This window comes from Bubalus bubalis, chromosome 24 (genome assembly GCF_019923935.1).
Source record: "Bubalus bubalis isolate 160015118507 breed Murrah chromosome 24, NDDB_SH_1, whole genome shotgun sequence".
Lineage (NCBI taxonomy): Eukaryota > Metazoa > Chordata > Mammalia > Artiodactyla > Bovidae > Bubalus > Bubalus bubalis.
Window position 1 is genome coordinate 4,695,964 of NC_059180.1, and position 18,197 is coordinate 4,714,160.

At 49.0% G+C, this 18,197-nt stretch overlaps 1 long non-coding RNA gene across 1 annotated transcript; it reads left to right on the forward strand.

The window, feature by feature from the left end:
* Positions 1-5,976: 5,976 nt before the first annotated feature.
* Positions 5,977-13,494, forward strand: LOC123331596. The gene is made up of 3 exons (XR_006548325.1): positions 5,977-6,162; positions 8,427-8,581; positions 12,742-13,494. It is a non-coding gene; the product is annotated as an uncharacterized LOC123331596 (long non-coding RNA).
* The last annotated feature ends 4,703 nt before the right edge of the window (positions 13,495-18,197 follow it).

Below are 18,197 nucleotides of genomic sequence, written 5' to 3' on the forward strand. Positions count from 1 at the left end.
AAGATGAAGGTCACCGACAGGAACGTCTTGTCCCAAGGTTGTGCCAGGCGGCCTCGTGTGCAATAAACAATATAGGGTGGACCCAGCAGAACAGCTAGTTGAGTTGCCAAGTCGTGTCTGACCATTCTGCCACCCCATGGGCTTCCCACGGGATTTCCCAGGTAGGAATACTGGTGTGGGTTGCCATTTCCTTCTCCAGAGGATCTTCCTGACCCAGGAATCAAACCCGCAGCTTCTGCCACATTTCCTGCATTGCAGGCATTCTCTTTACCTCTAAGCCACTGGGGAAGCCCAGACTAGCTCTCAAAGGCCCCATGGGCATCTGGAGGCAGGCGGAGGAGCCAGATGGAGCTGGTTCAAGTCTGTCTGCATCTTCCTCACGTGGGACCATGGCAGGTTACTTAACTCCCCCCAGGCCTTGGTTTTCTCTTCTGTAAAGTGGGAGCAACGTGTCCATCACATGGCCTTCTTGAGGAGGAGGAACAGTCTGTGTGATGTGCCTGATGTTGAGTTGGTTTTCAACACAGAGTAGCCTCTCTGATGATTAGGATTCCATGAATTTTGAACAAGGTGGCAAGCAGAAAAGCATTTCCAGGGACGTCTGCCCCTACTGTGCAGCACTTCTGAGAGCCGGGGACCTTGTCTGCCCTGACGAGGGAGCTCCTGACCATGCCCGCTGCTGGTGCCCATTTTTCCAGGATCCTGTCCCCAGGAACTGTGACCAGTTGTGCGGACCAAGGAGTCCCCATGAGTGAACCCCCAATGGGCCATCCCTCCTGCACATCTAAGAAGGCCCCACTGGGGTGTAGTGGGGAGTGAGCAGGCTGGGGGAGACCGTTTGGTGGGCTTCTTGGGTATAGAGTGACCATCACCTGGGGGTGGAAGAGAGGCCCTAGAGGGAGGGGTCTTGACAAATGCATCCTGGTGGAGACTGTAATAGGACCAACAGGGTCTCGTCAGAATTCACGTCCTTCCCCAAACCTCAGAATGCGACCTTATTTGGGAATCCAGTCATTGCAGATGTAAATAGTTGAGGTCACTGGAGTAGGAGCCTTCATCCAATATGACTGGGATCCCTACCATGAGGGGAGAAGAGACAGAGATGCAGACAGGTGATGGCCATGTGACCACGGAGACAGACTGCAGTGAGGCAGCCACAAGCCAGGATGGGTGGCGGCCACCGGAAGCCCGCAGCAAGGCACAGAGCAGAGGCCCCTTCAGAGCCCCCAGGAAGCAGCCAGCCCTGCTGACACCTTCATTCTGGACGCATGGCCCCCAAACAAAGCAAAGTTTATTTCTGCTGTTTTAAGTGACCCAGGTTTGTGGGACTTTGTTATGGCAACCACAGGAGATGAATACAGTGATTTTTCAGGGAGTGTGCAGAGAGGATCTGCAGAGATGGGCTCTCGGGTCCCTTGGGCAGATGAAGAAGGACGTCATGAGCTCCAGAAAACAGCACCTACGTGTGACGCTTCGATAGAGCAGCCGGTGCTCAGGAGACACACAGGTTAATGGAACAGAATAAGTTCAGTGACAGCCTGGCCTCTGTGTGGAAATGTGCATGGTGTTTCTGATCAGAGGGGGAGAGAGAGACTCTCTAATAAATGGAATTACAATAACTTGGTCTGGAAAGATGAAGCTGGAGTCCCTGACAACCTTCCTTATGTGAAAATGAATTCTATATGGATCAGAGGCTTAGATGTGTTATCTAAAAAAAAAAAAAAAAAAGCCACAGTTTCTGGAATGGAACAGACATGCATTTTCTTATTTGTAATAAATACAGCTAAAACACTTGAATGCTATATGGAAAACAAACCTAAGAAGCCAATGAAAGGTGGAGAGAATGGTATGGTGCTGAGTTAACCTGTTTTCTTGTGGCCTCAAATATCCCAGACTGGGTGCTGGATAAGCCAGCAAACTAGAAATGCCAACAGGTGCAGATTAAAAACACCCTGAGAAAAATCTGTTCTCTCTCTAGACAAAAGAACCAGGAAAGGGGCAGCCTAGCAAAGTGGGAATTTTTAGACAATAATTGCTATAATCCTGCCAAACACTGCAGAAAACGCTGCAGTCCCAGCCCACCCTGCCAGCAAAGGCTGAGGGAGAAGCCTGCTGGGCTCTAATGAGATGCCCCAATCCAGCCCGCTCCCTGGGGTGGCGGCAGAGAAGCCCCTAGGAGGGACTTCCATCCCTACTGGTGGTAACGGGACCCTCCCTCTGTGGGTCTGCTGAAGACTGTGCTGGGGGCGAGCCTCACATGGTGGTGACAGCGGCCCGTCCCCATCCCTACTGGGGGGCTGTCAGGGGAGGTCAGGAGGCGGACCTGAACTTCCATCCTCACCCTGAAGTAATGATGTAGCACCAACTCCTTCTCCTTCCAGACTCATGTCCCAGGAGGCCTGGCAAACAGAAGATTTAAATCATACCCAAGAGTCTCAAAACACAATACCCAAAATACCCAGGTTTCCACAGAAAAATCACTTATCATACCAAAATCCAGGAATATCTCAACTTGAACGAGATAAGGCAATCAAGAGACACCAGAGCTGAGATGGCACAGATGTTAGAATCAGCTAAGATTTTAAAGCAGCCATCATAAAAATGCTTCAGAGGATGGACCGAGAGACCATCACACTAAGGGAAGTAAGTCAGGAAGAGAAAGGCAAATACCATACGGTCTCACCTGTATGTGGACTCTAAAACACGACACACATGGACTTATCTACAAAACAGAACAGAGTCACCAGACACAGAGAACAGACTCGTGGTTGCTAAGTGGGAGTCTGGAATTAGCAGATGCCAACTATTATATGTAAGATGGATAAACAGCAAGGGCCACAGTACAGCACAGGGAGCTGCATTCAATATCCTCTGATAAAGCACAATGGGAAAGAGCATGAAAAAGAATGGATCTGTGTAACTGAGTCACTTTGCTGTATAGCAGAAATTAACACATTGTAAATCATCTACACTTTAACAAAAAAATAAAAAATGCTTCAACAAGCCATAATGAATGTCCTTGAAACAAATGAAAACAGAAGACATCTTAGCAAAGAACTAGAAAGTCCCAGCAAAGAGATAAAATACATTAGTAATAATAAAAAGGGACCAAATGGAAAATTTATAACTGAAAAATATAATAATCAAAACAGAAGCTTGATGGAGAAGTTCAACAGCAAAATGATGGGACAGAGGAAAAGATCAGTGAATTTTGATGAGAGAACAATAGAAATGACCTGGTCTGAACAACAGAGAGAAACTAGACTAAAAAACAGCAGCAACAACAACAAGGAAATAACAGAACCTTGGGGAACAGAGGGATGATGACGAAAGACCTGACATCCACTCCATAGACGTTCTGGGAGGAGAGGGAAGAAGGGATCAGGCTAAAAAATTATTCAAAGAAATAAGGGCTGAAAACTCCCCAAATTTGGGAAGAGACACACATCTATGGATGCAAGAAACGGATTAAACCCCAAACAAGTTGCACACACAAAAATTCATGCCAAGACACATCAAAATAGAATTTCTAAGAACTAAAGGTAAATAAATGATCTTGAATGCAGTAAAACAACACCTTACGTATATGAGGAAAATACTTAGAATTACAGTAGATTTCTTATAAGAAACCAGAACAGCACAATATTTTTCAAAAGCTTACAGAAAATAACTGTCAATCCAGAATTCCATGAAAATATCCTTCAGTAGTGAAGGGGAAATTAAGAACATCTCAGCTGAAGGAAAACCAAGAGAATTTGTCACTAGCTGACCTATCGTTAAAGAATGGCTAAAGAAAATTCTTGAAACAGAAACAAATGATAGAAGGAATGTTGAAATACCAGGAATGAAGAAAAGACAATAGAAAGAGTAAAAATTTGGGTAAATACATAGACTCCTTTCTCTTGAGTGTTCTAAAGGATGTTTGATGATAAAGCAAAAATTATAATACTTTCTGATGAAGTACTCAATATACTCAGAGGAGATATTTATGACAATTATAAGTGGAGAATGTAAAGGGACATAAAGGGAAGTAAGCGTTACATACTTCATTTGAACTGATTGAATGACATTGGTAGACTATGATCTGATATGTATATATAATAAGATTCCTAAAAAAGTATAGAAAAAGACACATTCAAAAATGCTATTTATAAATCAAAATGGAATTCTAAGAAATGTTCAAGTAACTTATAGGAAGGCAAAAAAAAAAAAACACACACAAAAAACAAAAACACACACACAAAGAAATGAGAAACAGAGAAAATGAACAAAAAACAAAAAATAAAATGTCAGATTTGGCACTAACCTATCAATAATGACATTAAGTGTAAATGGTCTAAATATACCAATTGAAAGAGATTGGCAGAATAAATTAGAAGACAGCTGCACTGGAAGATAATTTGGCAGTTTTTAAAAAAATCAAACATACACTTAGCTTATGACCAAGCAATTGCACTCCTGGTATTTATCCCAGAGAAATCAAACATGTTCACAGAGAAGCCTGATTGTTCATAGAAGCTTTGTTTATAATAGCCCCAAGTTGGAAAAAATCCAAATGCCCTATGATAGGTGGGTAATCAGTTAAACTGTGGAATGGCCATATCAAGGAATACTACTCAGCAGTAAAAAGGAATGAACTCTTGATACAGGCATTATGAAGTTCTCAAGGGTATTATGTTGAGTGAAAAGAGCCAACCTCAAGACTTCACATACTGTATGATTTCACTTATATAAAGTTTTTACAAGGACAAAACTATAGAGATAGAGAACAGATTAGAGGTTGTGCAGGGTTAGAGGTGATGGGGGAAAGGAAGATGGGTCTGACAACAGAGGGGAGACGGGAGATGGGAGAGGACAGGGACCTCTCTGCTCTATCCTTGCAACTGGCTATGAATCTATGATTGATTGTTTCAGAATAAAACGTTAAGAACAAGAAAGGCATAAAAAGTACAGAAGAACATGCATGAAAAAAGATCACTTAGAACTCAGAAAGGAAAGAATCAATAAATTGAGCTACATAAAAATAAGACTTCTGTTTGGTAGAATAGACCATAACAGAGTCAAGAGACAGATAAAAATCTGGGAAAACATACTTGCAACATCTGTGGCAGACAAATGTGACAGGCCAGTTTCCCAGCCTCACGGAGTTCACATAAATCAACAAGAAAAAATAACCCAATAGAAAAATGGGCAAAGGATGTGAACGGGCAATTTGCTGAAAAATAAATACAAATGGCCAATAAATGTGGGAAAGCTGCCCAGCCTCGTTCTTAATGAAGGAAATCTAAAACAAACAACAGCGAAATGTGTTGTGCGGTTATCAGATTAACAAAAGTGGAAAACTGTGATGCCCTAGGGCTGGCGATGATGGAGAAGTAGACACTTTCCTACCCAGTAGGTGGGAGCGTAAATCAGTGTACGCTTTCCAGAAGACAATTAGGGAATAATTATGAGAATTAAAAATACTCACAGCAATCCCACTTCTGAGCAGTTATCCTAAAAGCACACCCGCAAGTTTCTCCAGATAACATGCCCCAGGATATTTCTGCACCAATATTTGCATTATATTTATAAAACAGTGTCTGGCACATAGCAAGTGCTGGGTGAGCATTTATTAAACAAATCAATAGAGGAATTCTACTGAAAAGTTCTCTCAAAGGAACAAATAGCATGTGTACAAAAAGACTCCTTTTTGTATTTAAAAATAAGTGTATGTGGTTGCATGTGGATATTTGCACAACACCTGTGTATTTCAGTACAGAAGTGGGAAGGAAGATTTTACTTAATTTCTTAATTTTGTTCCTGTGAGACTGAACTGTGGTTCAGCAAATATTCATTTCCCTCCCTCTTCCCTTCGGGGTGAAGTAGACGGCCCTGTTTGGGTTTGGTCATGTGATTTGCTTTAGCCAATAAAATGCGAGCAAATGTACAAACAGGCTTTATGTACGCTTTTGTGCTTTGGCTCGACATCTTGTACTTCTGATGCTGGCGTGACAAGAACATGCTCTGAGTGATCACTGGTCCTCGTTAGAGAGACCTGGAGACCCACAGACTGAAGCAGGGCTGCTCCAGCCAACTTGCAGAACTGTACAGGAGAGAACTGTCCCTGCGAGCCGCTAAGACTGAAAGATGACTTGTTACACAGCACTGTTACTATAGCAGGTGACTAACGCAGTACCCCTCTAAACTTTTTTTACCTTTTCCAAATCTTACATATGCATGTGTGTATTTATTTTTTACTTTTCTGTATTTTTCTTTACCATATATATAATCATTTTTATTTACTTTTATTATTAAAGATGTCAATAGGTAGGTGAATTTTGAATTTTCTTTAAATACTAAAAAATATTAATAAATGTTATATTTTTTAAAAGGAGGTTTGGAAGGCGGCCAGGGAAGAGTTTTATTTATGACAGTTGTGGGGAGACTTGGATGCCACGTATGACAGAAGTCTATGCTTCTTTGCTTTTCATTGAAGTCTGCATATCACTTTGCAACTGGCGCAGAGTCACCTGCAGGTGAAGAGCTTGGTCCGGGAGGCTGCCTGATGCCCCCTCAGGCCTGGCATGTGCCCAGGTGACATCCCTAAGCAGAAGGGCCTTTCTCGGGCTGTGCTGGATAGCTGTGGTGCAGGTGAGGTCATCCAAGGGGGAGCAAAACTTGGGAGAAGCGAGCTCAGGACGCCCCCGAGGTGTGGGGAGAGGGCATGCCGTCCCCAGCTGTCTGCAGGAGGTCATCGCAGGAACTCGGGACCAAGCTCGGGATGCGGAACTCGCCCTGCAGGCAGTTGTTTCTGAAACCACGACACACCCCTGGGGGTTGAATGTCAAGGGAGGTGGGATCTGAGGGGCTTTGGGGCTCCTACCAGCCTGGAGCCCATGAGCCAAAGTCCCAGAATCACACTGGACTTGCCTCCGTGCGACTCCCTCTCGTCTGCTGCTTGGGGTCAGCAGTGGCCGCTGAGCCAGGAGAGCTGTCTCTGAGGTGGGAGGTGCTCAGCCCAGCCCGCCTGGTCACACGGGGCTGTCACAGGACAGACGAGCAGTGTCCCGACTGTGCACCGCCAGACTGGCTAAGGCTGGGCACCCCGTTCCCCAGACTCTCTTCCTCTGAGTGACTTCTGGTTAAAGGCAGATATGAGAGGACCTTGCCTAAGATTTGGAAGGTAGCGGGGAGGCTGCAGCCACTGCTCTCAGAAGCTCGTGCAGCTTATACTTATGACGCCGAGAGTGGGTACCACCAGCCCACTCCCCTCTGCATCGGGTCCAGCTCACCTCCCAGCCACTGGCCCTGCTGACCAACCATGGCCCCAGGCCCCCCACCAGGGTAGACATCAGCCTTGGGTTTAGGGACACCCCGTGCTAGAGGCGAGCTCAACTGGGTGTGCTTCTTCTCCCGGGGGCTCCTACCTGACAACGCAGGCCAGGCACGAGAAGAAAAGGGATGGTTTCACCTCTCTGGTTTCACGGGCCTGAAGTCAAGGTCAGTTTATAACTGGTGTGAACGTAGCTAAAAGCCCAATAACAGGATGCAGGCCTGTGCAGGAAAGGCAATTAGCAGAGACATTTCTTGCACCTCTGTTCTCACTTACCTAATTCTTGTCTAATTAAATGAGATGCTTTGATTATAATAAAGGCAGCCACTCCTACAGACCTGGAGACTTGCTCAGCTAGAGGACTCACATAGGAATTGGTAGCAAAAGTTCTTACTTTTGGTTTAAAAAAAAAAAAAAAGAGCTTTCTTTTATAATAGAAACAGAGCACAGAATTTTGACTTGTGAGTGTGTAATTTTTCTTCCCTTTTGGTGCCCCTTAGCACGGGGGATCTATTCTTTAGCCCAGTGGGTCCCAACCTTTTTGGGACCAAAGTCTGGCTTCGTAGAAGACAATTTTTCCACAGCTGGGGTGCGGTAGGGGGTTTGGTTCAGGCTGTAACTCGAGCAATGGGGAGCAATGGAGATTTGTCCGCTGCTCGCCTCCTACTCTGCAGCCTGGTTCCTAACAGGCCTGGGGGCTGGAGAACCCTCCTCTAGCTCCCGTGGTGTAAAGCAAGTTCCAGAATAGATCTTAGAAGCACCTCTGGACTCTGTCTGCATTCACGGAGATGTCGTTTTCGGACACTCACCCTGTAAACCCCCAGGGCCGCTGTTCCAGCGCTGCCCTTTTTGTTATTTTTTAGATAAATATACGGTGATACCCCCAGTTCTAAACGTTTTTTCCTGCTCCTCTGCTCACCTTTCTCCCTCTTTTCTATCCAAACTGGCACAGGAACTCATTTGCTGTAAAGGAGTTGGCGATGGGGGAGAGCTAATGGAAAGCTGGTGTTTACTTTGTGATTGGCACGTGGGCCCGCCTCAGGCTCGTGAAGATGTTATTTTTTTTTTTTTTTAATTTTTAAAACGTATAAAAACGATTTCACCATAACAGAGGTGCTGAGTTATAAACCAAGAGCTTCGGCTGAAGAGCGGCCGTCTCCTGACACATGCCCCGCACCCCACCTCCCGTCCTGCACACTCCTGGACAGCCTTTCTCAACAGTCCCTGCCTGAGCTGCTCCGGTGGCCGTGGCCAGAAGCCTAGATGGTACGCTTCTTCCTCTGCTTCTTCACTTGTCCAGCTAGGGAGTGGCTACTGTCCTTGCTGGGGTCCGTGAGGATTTAATTGACTTACTCACCCTCTTTTCTGCCTCCCCCAGTGAGGGACAGATATGTTCTTTTTCTTCCCTAAGTTGGTTCCCTGAATGGCAGCAGAGGGGAGAGGGGTCTCTTAACACCAGGTGGGGCATGCCGAAAGCTGGGCTTCCTTTGGGGGTGGGTGGGAGGTGCCCAGGTGCCCTGAATCCCTGTTGGAGGTAGGCAATTCTGGGGCACAATCCCTCTGTCCTGAGGGCCCAGTGGTCTGCAGGGTGGATGTTTCATAACCATCGCACGCCCAGTCCCCTTCTTGTTCCAGCCACCCACCCTCTCAAAGGCCAGGGGCTCCCCTGCTCCTCTGAATCCTGTCTCCTTCATTACTCCCCTGCTTCATTTCATGGCTCCGCGTGGCCCCATCCACTTTCTTGTCTTCCAGAAAACTGCTGAACTTTCTCATTCACTGATGACCATCCCTCGTGGGTGCATTTCTCTCTTACTTCTCTTTATTTCTCTCCTTTACTCAGTCTGTCTCTGCAACGGGAAGACCACATCACATCAGCGTCTTAAACAGGTCTCAAGACGCCAAACAGAGGCTTGAGGTTGGCAGCCAGAGCCGGCCCCGGGGCGGACAGTCTACAAAGGGAACCTGCCCACGATCTTCCTATAATGGCTAGCCTGAGCCTTACTCGGTTCCCTTTATAGATGTTCCGGACGATTCCATCTTGGCTTTAAAACAATTGCTCGCCCCGGGGGCAATTTGGGGAGTTTCAAGTCATCTTTTAAATGGTGGTGATGAACTGGCTGTCGGGCGAAACCAGCCTACGCGTCTCTTGCTCCCATGAAGATGGTCTGTCTGCCCACGAGTGGGCATCTTTCTATCTGCCTAGTGGGTCATTCAGGGGCAACCAGATTTTGTGAAGCTGAGAGTTTTGAACGATTTCATGACTGTCTTGCCTCTTGTGGCCAGCAGGGGGCAGCATCACGCACCGACGGTGAACAGGAGGAAGCCAGGTGTAAACAGGGGACCCTATAGACCTGTCAGAGGTTAAGACCGACCCCCTCTCTTCTGCCTTTGGCAACTCTCTAGCCCTATAGTAACTAGAAATGAGCTCAAGGGATTCTTTGTCCAAATACACTTGAGTCCTTCACATGAGGCCAGCATACAGCAGCAGCACAGTGTCCGTCTTGGACCTGAACTGAGAGACTGGAGTGAAGGTGTGCCGGGCCATCATCCAGCCACATCTGAGGACCACTTTGTGTCTCTCACGGGACACAGACGCCCACCCGGGTGGCTCATGGCCTCACCTGGTTGAAGGTGCTTCATCAGGACTCCCTGGTGTGGCCCTGGAAGCCCCTTGTCTGCTCCCCGAGTGACAAGGGCGCCAGGACGGATCCACCCTCTCAGGAGAGGCTGTTCCACGGTTGTGGGTTTCCTCGGGGTGTTTTTCTTTCTTCTGCATCTTCTCCTTTTTCTGGATGGGGTTATGGCTGTTGCTGCCAGTGTTCCCAAATCTCGTGTTGGGTGCTGTGGACCTGTAAGGTTAATTGGGCCAGAGTCTGATTGGGTGGGGAAGATCCCCTGGAGGAGGGCATGGCAACCCACTCCAGTATCCTTGCCTGGAGAAACCGGAGGTTGCAGGAGCCTGGACAGAGGAGCCTGGCGGGCTACAGTCCACAGGGTTGCAGTCGGACACGACTGAAGTGACCTAGCACAGCACAGCTGATTGGATTGCATTGTCTTGGACAAGAGCAGGCTGCCCAAAGATTAATTTTCTCCGCAGTGACCGTGGCCTGACTTTCTTGGTAAAGTGTGAACCTCTGTCGACATTGGTGCCCTGCAGTTCAACCTGAATGTCAGGGCTCGGCTGCTCAGCTCTGGAGTGGGCGGGGGGTGGTGGCGGGGGACGAGGACAAGAAGAGGCAGCAGGCAGACTGGATGCCCTTGATCCAGATGCTGCTCTGAGGCCTGCTCGTCTCTTGGGGGAAGACTGCAGATGTGGGGTCAGAGAGTCCTAGGTTTGAATTCTTGCTTCTCATGCCCCTTGGGCGTGTCACTTGGCCTGGCCCAGCCTCAGCAGTCTGCCCTGGGAGATGAGGCCACTGCATGGAGCCATGGTGAGGTGACTGAGAGGGGACAGGGCAAGATGCCCAGGACACACTCGGGGCCAAATGCCTTCCTTCTCTCTGCTCCAAGAGGGCCACCGGGCCTGGGATGGCTCCACCTTAGTGTTGAGGGGAGCACAACACGCTCCTCTGGGACACTCACCTGAGCTGAATGGTTTAAGCTGCATGTGACCCACCAACCTGTTTTAATGGCCGCTATACCCTTCCCCCTTGTCTTCACACCACTGGGGAATGCCAGTCCGGGGTGGGGCGAGCTGGCATGGGGCCCCGGCTCCCGCTCCCTCACCTTTCCCTGCCCGGCAGCCTCTGTCCTGAGTCCCTTGTGGTGCTGAGGCTTTGGCTTGGGCTCTGCTTTCAGTGGCTACCAGGGCGAGCCCAGATAAGAAAGGAAATATGTTTTCTTGGCTTATACTGCAGTGGGAGAGGCTGTAGACAAAAAGCAGAATACATGAGGAGATCCTTATAGCAGGCTAGGGGTGCCCAGTGTTATGGGAAAAGGAAAAGTTGTGTGGGGCCAAGGCTGAGAGTACAGCCCGGTGGTGGGTAGGGGCTGCAATATCCAATAAGGCCAGGCCTGTGAGGGGAGGCCTCAGCGGGAAGGTGACCTTTGAGCAAAGACTTGCAGGACATAAGTAGCCAAGTGGAGATCTGGGGGGAGAGGCTCAGTGCAAAGGTCCTGGGGCTGGAGTGTGCCCAGTGGAAGCCGAATGAAAAAGCATTGAAGGATCCTGGTTTCCACTTTGAATGAGATGAAAGGCACTGCAGGATTTTGCTAAAAGGAGTGACACTGTGTGCTGGGGGGAGGTGAGGGCAGAGAGGGCCATCCAGTTAGCAAGCGACTATAGTAACTCACGTGTGAGATGATGGTGACCTGGTCCAGGGTGGTTGCCAGGAGTGGTGAGAGGTGATTGGATGTGGGGTGTGAGGGAAAGAGAGGGGTCCAGGATGGCTTCAGGCTTTGGCGCAGAAGAAGGGAACCTGGAAGAATGGGGCTGCCATCAACCAGGATGGGGAAGACCAGGTGAGGAGCAGGTTTTAGACAGAAGATCAAGGGTTCAGTTTTGGACTGACTGGGTTTGGATAGCTATTAGACATGGAGATTCTCTATTCCATGGAGATGCTCTGGAGGCAGCTGGGTATGAGTCCAGAGTTTGGGAGGAAGATTCCGGCTAGTGATGTACAACTGGCAGCCATCAGTCTAGGATGGAACTCAGAGCCGTGAGACTGAAGGAGGAGGAGGGCATGTGAGGAGGAGGGCATGTGAGGAGGAGGGCATGTGAAAAGGAGGACCGAGGTCTGAGCCCTGGGGCCCTCCGAAGTCAAGAAGTCAAAGAGAAGAGAAGGAACCAGCCCAGAGGGCTGCGAAGCTGCCAGGGGTCACTGCTGACCTTGGCAAGAGCACCATGATGGGCTGAATTGTGTCCTCCCCCAACCCCGCCCCAGTTCACATGTTGAAGCCCTACCCCAGGACCGCAAAATGTGACCGCATTTAGAGAAGGGAGTTTAAAGGGGGGTAATTACAATGAAAAGAGGTCACTAGAGGTGGCCCTACCCCAGCAGGACTGGTGTCTTTATAAGAGGTGGCGATTAGGACACAGACCATGTGAGGCCACAGGGGGAAGCGGCAATCGGTACGCCAAGGAGTGGAGCCTTGGGAGATACCGGCCCCGCGGCCACCTTGATCTTGGCCTTCCTGCCTCCAGAACTGTTGAGAAATACACTTCTGTTGTTTAAGCCCCTAATCTGATGTGCTTTGTTATGGTGACTGGAGTGGACGAATTCAAGCATCTTCATAGGAGTGGTGGGCAAACCCCAGATGAATGGGCTTAAGAGATCGCGGGAAGAGAAGCCGGCAGATGGGAGGGTGTGGAGAACTTGTCCGAGTTTTACTATAAAGAAGAGCAAAGACAAAGTGGTAACTTTCAGAAAAAGTGGGACCAGGGGTTTTTCTTTCCTTTAAAAATGTCTTCTCTTTTTTTTTTTCAGACAAGAGACAGAACAGCTTGTTTTTACGAAGCTGGGAATGATCCCAAAGATGTCACAAAAGTGATGATGCCACAGGAGAGAGAGGGACTGTTGCTGGAGTGAGGACCGTGGTTGGTGGAAGGCACTGTCTGGTGTCCAGAGGAAAGCCTGGCTCAGAAGCGCCTGGAAACACTCAGAAACGCCTGGTCTACCTGTGGAAAAGGCAGTTTATGGGCCTGGCTTGTCAGGGAAATAAAGAAGAGTGGCCGGACCAGCACACCCTTCAGTTATCTCTGCCTTTGTCCTTTTTTTACAGCTTGGGTAAGTTGTAAAACACTGATAACGATGCAAATAATTCCTGTCCATCGAAATGCAAATGAAGTGTGATTCCTGGAAAGCAATTTATTACAGCCCTGTGGACAGGTGGGTTTTGCATCTATCTGGAAATTCATTTCAGAGTTCTTTTTTGTGATTCTTTCAATTCACCTTTAAACCACTTGTAACATTTTACTGGTTCCCTCATTAATTAATGAGCTAAATAAGCTATTTGGCAGGTGTTCATTTTATAGGTGTGTAAGAGTCATTATTGTACCTTAAAAATATCCTTTTCAAGATGTCAATAGATGCAATGAAATAAAAATCATATTTTATGGCAAGATGAGAAAGATCTAAACAAAATTCTTCTTTGCCTGATTGGGCCTCCTCCTCCCCTTTTGTGTGGACTGTGTGGTGCACTCACCAGACCTCCTAAGGACAGAACATTCCTTCTTAATCTCATCAAGGGCTACAACTCTTAAGGAGATAATCTCGCTACTTAATCTTGTAAGAGGCCATGAAAACTATAACCCACAGCTTGCTTTGTGTGTGCAGATCTGGGCTGGGTAAACTGTCAGTAATAAGTCATTTGATGTATAAACCTTTGTCCAAAAACTTAGATAACTGGGCTTTGCCCTCTAACAGGCAGAACGGTCCTCAGAGCTTTCTGAAAGACTGTCTCCTGGGTTACAGTCCTCAGGTAGGCTGGAATAAAATTTTCCATTTCTTCTTTAGATCTACTGCTGATTAATTTTTTTGTTGACAGCTGCTGAGTGTCTTTGCATATTCTCTTGATGGGTTAAATTTTCCCCTGACGTTGGAGCTCGGAGCGTTGGAGCAAAAGCAGACTCCCTCCACCACCTCCCCTACCCCCTCATCCCACCGCAGCCTCCCTGCCCCCGAGCAAACCCTTCCCTGGGAAGTGCTGAGTGACAGGTGGAGACACGGCCCCCATGGAGGAACTCTGTGGGTACATCCCTGTGCTGAGTCCCGGCCTTCCCGAGTGCCCCTGAGCCCATGTGGTGGAGGAAGCCTCCACTGTACTCTGGCTGCAGGCAGAAACACAACGCATCATATTTCACCCCCAAATCCCCACCGGCCCAGAAATCCCTAATTTGGTTTATTTACCCATGTGACTACAACCCTGATGAAGGTGGGGCAATCCCAGTGGGCTCGTGTGACCCCAGGGGGACGACACCTCCCTTACACAGGCCTGGTCCTGAGCTGAGGCTACTGTGGAGTCCTATACCAAGGTCACAGGTGTGGAGCCCTGTACCAAGGTCATGGGATAAGAATCTCTGGAACTGACCAAGCCCCATGGCAACTGGTGCCATGGGCCTCCACATATAAACCTGCCAGTTCCCTGACCCCATGTTACCCACCCTATAGCATCCTAACCAATCACTTAATGCCCCCATTCCTCCAGGAATTTTCTCTGTATTGAGGCTATAAAAATTGGCTACTAGCCAGCCAAAGGCTTCGGCTCTCCCTTGAGCCGGCCCACTGTTCTAACAGCTTCTCCCTCTCTAATAAACTTTATTCTCCTCTCATTCTGCCTCATGTCTGGAAATTCTTTTCGAACCCGTGCACGGACCACGACAGCTACTGCAGGACAAATAAGCACTGAGCTATGCCCTCAGCCCACCTCCCTGCCAAGACTCCCTTCTGGGACATATATCTGGTGTACCCTTCTGAAATATATAAAAAAGCCTCGGTGTTCTAGGATCTGATTATGTTTGGCCTTGTACAGCCTTCTCAGAAACATCACCCCTGCTTCTGGGTATACACACATCTATTGCTTTGTGGCCTCCTCCAGTCCTTAAAACTCTACTCAATTTTTCAGGCTTGGACCAAGTGCCACCGCCTCCAGGCAGCCTTCCCAGACTGCTCACAGATGGACTGGACTGCTCTCTTCTCTGAAGCTCAGATCCCTTTTCCACCCTGACTGCATTTAGGTGTTTAGATCTGGGTTCCTGTATGAGGCTCGATCAGTCACTCATTTATAAATCCATTTGGCTGAAGGTGACTGAGTACCTGCCACGTAGAGGCCTGGAGCGTGTATCCTCAGGCAGGTTTACATTCCCAGCGCCAAGCAAGCACCCGCCTGCCTGTAACAGGCGTTCGGTAAATAAGTAGATGCTGGGGACCCGTCTGCCCGCCCTCCTGTACTCAGCGCATCTCTGTTTAGGATGTGTTTTGCTGCTCACACGTTAATGAACATGTTTCTCCCTCGATGGGAGAGCTGAGGTGGTGTGGAAACTTGTCAGACTGTTGGAATTGCCCGCTGCTCTGGCCTGGGACCCGGGCCACCTGGTTTCCACACTGGCTGCACTCCGGGGAAGCCTGCCCAGCCCTGCCATCCCCCTCTGCGGCCTCTGAAGAGGTGGGGACAGTCGGTCGGCTTGCTTGCGCCTGTCCAGGTGGTGTGGCCGCCTCATCACCTGCATCGGCCTCCCGAGGTGACTGTAACGAAGTTTCACCAGCCGGGTGGGTGGCGAAAACAACCAAAACTTCTCTCCCAGTTCTGAAGAACGGAAGTCCAAAATCAGGGTGTTGGCAGGACCCCACCCCCTCCACTGGCTCTGGGGGAGATCCTTCCTCACCTCTGCAAGCTTCTGGGGGCTCCTGTGTTCCTTGGCTTCTGGACATATCACTCCACAATCTCTGTTGGTTGTTTAGTCGCTAAGCTGTGTCCGACTCTTAGAGACCCCCATGGACTGTAGCCAGCCAGGCTCCTCTCTCCGGGGATTTCCCAGGCACAAATACTGGAGGGGGTTGCCTTTCCCTTCTCCAGGGGATCTTCCCGATCCAGGGATTGAACCCACATCTTCCGCATCGGCAGGCAGATTCTTTACCGCTGAGCCACCTGGGAAGCCTCACGGCCTTCTTCAGGGTGTCTCCCGCAGCGTCTTGCCTTTTGAAGACACTTGTCACTACTGCAGAGCCCACTCTGAGCCAGGACGACCTTATCTTAATGACATCTTCAAAGATCCTGGTTCCAAGTGAGGTCATGTTCCGAGGTGCTGGGTGGCCGCGAATTTAGGGGGATGCTATTCAACCACCGAACAGCCCCTGCGGGCAGACGTCTGGCATCGCGCACGTTCCCAGAGCTCTGCCACGGGTGTGCAGGGAAGGGAGCGGGGACAGGAGGGCTGGGACCCTCTCGTGGCAGCCGCCCCCCTGGTCCACAGTCAGGACTCTCTGTCAGCCCTGCCTGGGGGCCCTGAGGCCCTGAGCTCCAGCTGGGGCTGAATCCAGAGTCCTGCTCAGGTCCCCAGTTCTGCACATGTGTCTCTTCACAGAGAGACAGGCGTCTTCCGTGGCACGTGCCCTGGTTGTCCTTGGGCTGCCCTGTGTCCGGGTGGGCAATGCCACCCGAGGGGGCCCGGTCTGGCGTTCTGCAAGCAGAGTGTGACATTCCTAGCCAGCCCTGTAGCCTCTGGGGGCAGCTCTGTTTTCCGACATATAAATTACTGTACTGTTGCGAGCATCAGTTGTAAACACAAGTAAGCCCCCTGTCACAAATCCACTTTTATTAAAAAATAAAACTTTCAGTGTTATGGGTCCATTTTTTCCACTAGATGAGGGAGACCAAAACATCTGAGGGAGAAAAATGAAAGGCAACTCTTCACCAATCAGAGTGCAGGGACTCTAAATGCATGTGTGAAAGTGAAAATAGCCATTCCAAAATTTTATGTTAATTCAGCTCTGGATATGACTCAGCTTGTAGAGAAGTAAGTGAAACATGGTTCTTCGTCAGGCTGTTCGGAGTGTTGTCCTTGGGGAAGAAGTACGAGTAGGGCCTTGTCTGTTTACGTTCATTGCTGTGAGCATCTCTGCCCTGAAGCACCCAGATGAGGCCCCGCCCTCCTGCACAGAGATCTTTTCTTAGGAACAGAATCAGTTTGTGTGAGCTTCTTACAAAGGTTACAGTGTCTGGGCATGAGGTGGCTAGGCAACCTGGGCGCCTGAAGCTGAGAGCCTGGTGGGGCTCTGTCCCACGCTTCCCAGTTTAGCCTCTCTGAGCTCCAGGCTCCTCCTTGGTATCCTGGAATGGTGCCAGCAGCCACCTCAAACTGTGCTGTGAGGATTAAATGCCTCTTCCAGGAGAAGGGCCTAGCACACGGCCGGCACGTGCAGTGGGCGCTCTGTGAAGCCAGTCACTATTATCCACACTCATTTGACGAGTGCACAGACAGATGTGAAATTATCTGCCATAGCGGGTGGGCCTTCAGCTCCCTCGGAATCACTCCTGGCAAGGAGTGTCTTCTCCCCTTGCAAACTCTTGTGAAATGGTTATCAGATGTGAACCCAGGCGCTCTGCCTGCTCTTCGCAGTCAACCCTCACCGCAGAACCACCAGAATCAGAATTCTTACTGTGAGCTGCTCTTTAAAGTAAACAACCAATTCACACCCCGAGAACTTACAGATTGGTAAGATATAAATACATCAATTTGTTTTAAGCTGTCGGAGAGAAGAATGACATTTTTAGCATTGAGAAGGGCTGAATCACGGTCTAGAGGGATGCGATCGGATTGACTGCTTGGAGGGGTCAAGTGTAATTTTAGAGTAGAATTAGTATGATTCGTGATAGAGCTGCTACACCTACCCCCTACCCCTCAAATTCAGTTCCAGGAGAGGATTTTGCCTCTTCTCATTTAGCCATTTTCCAAAAAGTTTAAGAGGTGCTTTTGGAGGGAGGTGTCTGTGAGTTGTGAAGAGTCTGAAATTGCCTCTTCCCATGAGCGTGTCTTTGTTCCAAATGTCAAAGTCATGGGGCAGCACCCGCATGACACCTGAGTGATGGCTCAACAGATCCTAGATCCCTGAGGTTACAATCGGTTCCTTCCGTTATCCCACCATTTCTTCAGGGAGTGGACTGGGAAGAGCCCCAGCAGGACAAATGAACTTGCAGCAAGCACTGAAGGGGACATCCACGAAAGAGTGAAGGACTTTAAAGCCACATGCACCTCGCATACTATTGTGAAGGAGGAACAGAATTCAGAAAGCCTTAACCTGTTTCCTCATCTGTTTGACCTGGCTGCCTTCCTGATGGACCTCTTGGGCGTCAGCTGAGGAGAAGGTGCCTTGGAAATGTCAGGGAGCTGATCACACCTTGGGGACTGCTGGACTCTTGCTGCCCTGGGATGTTCCTGGCCCCT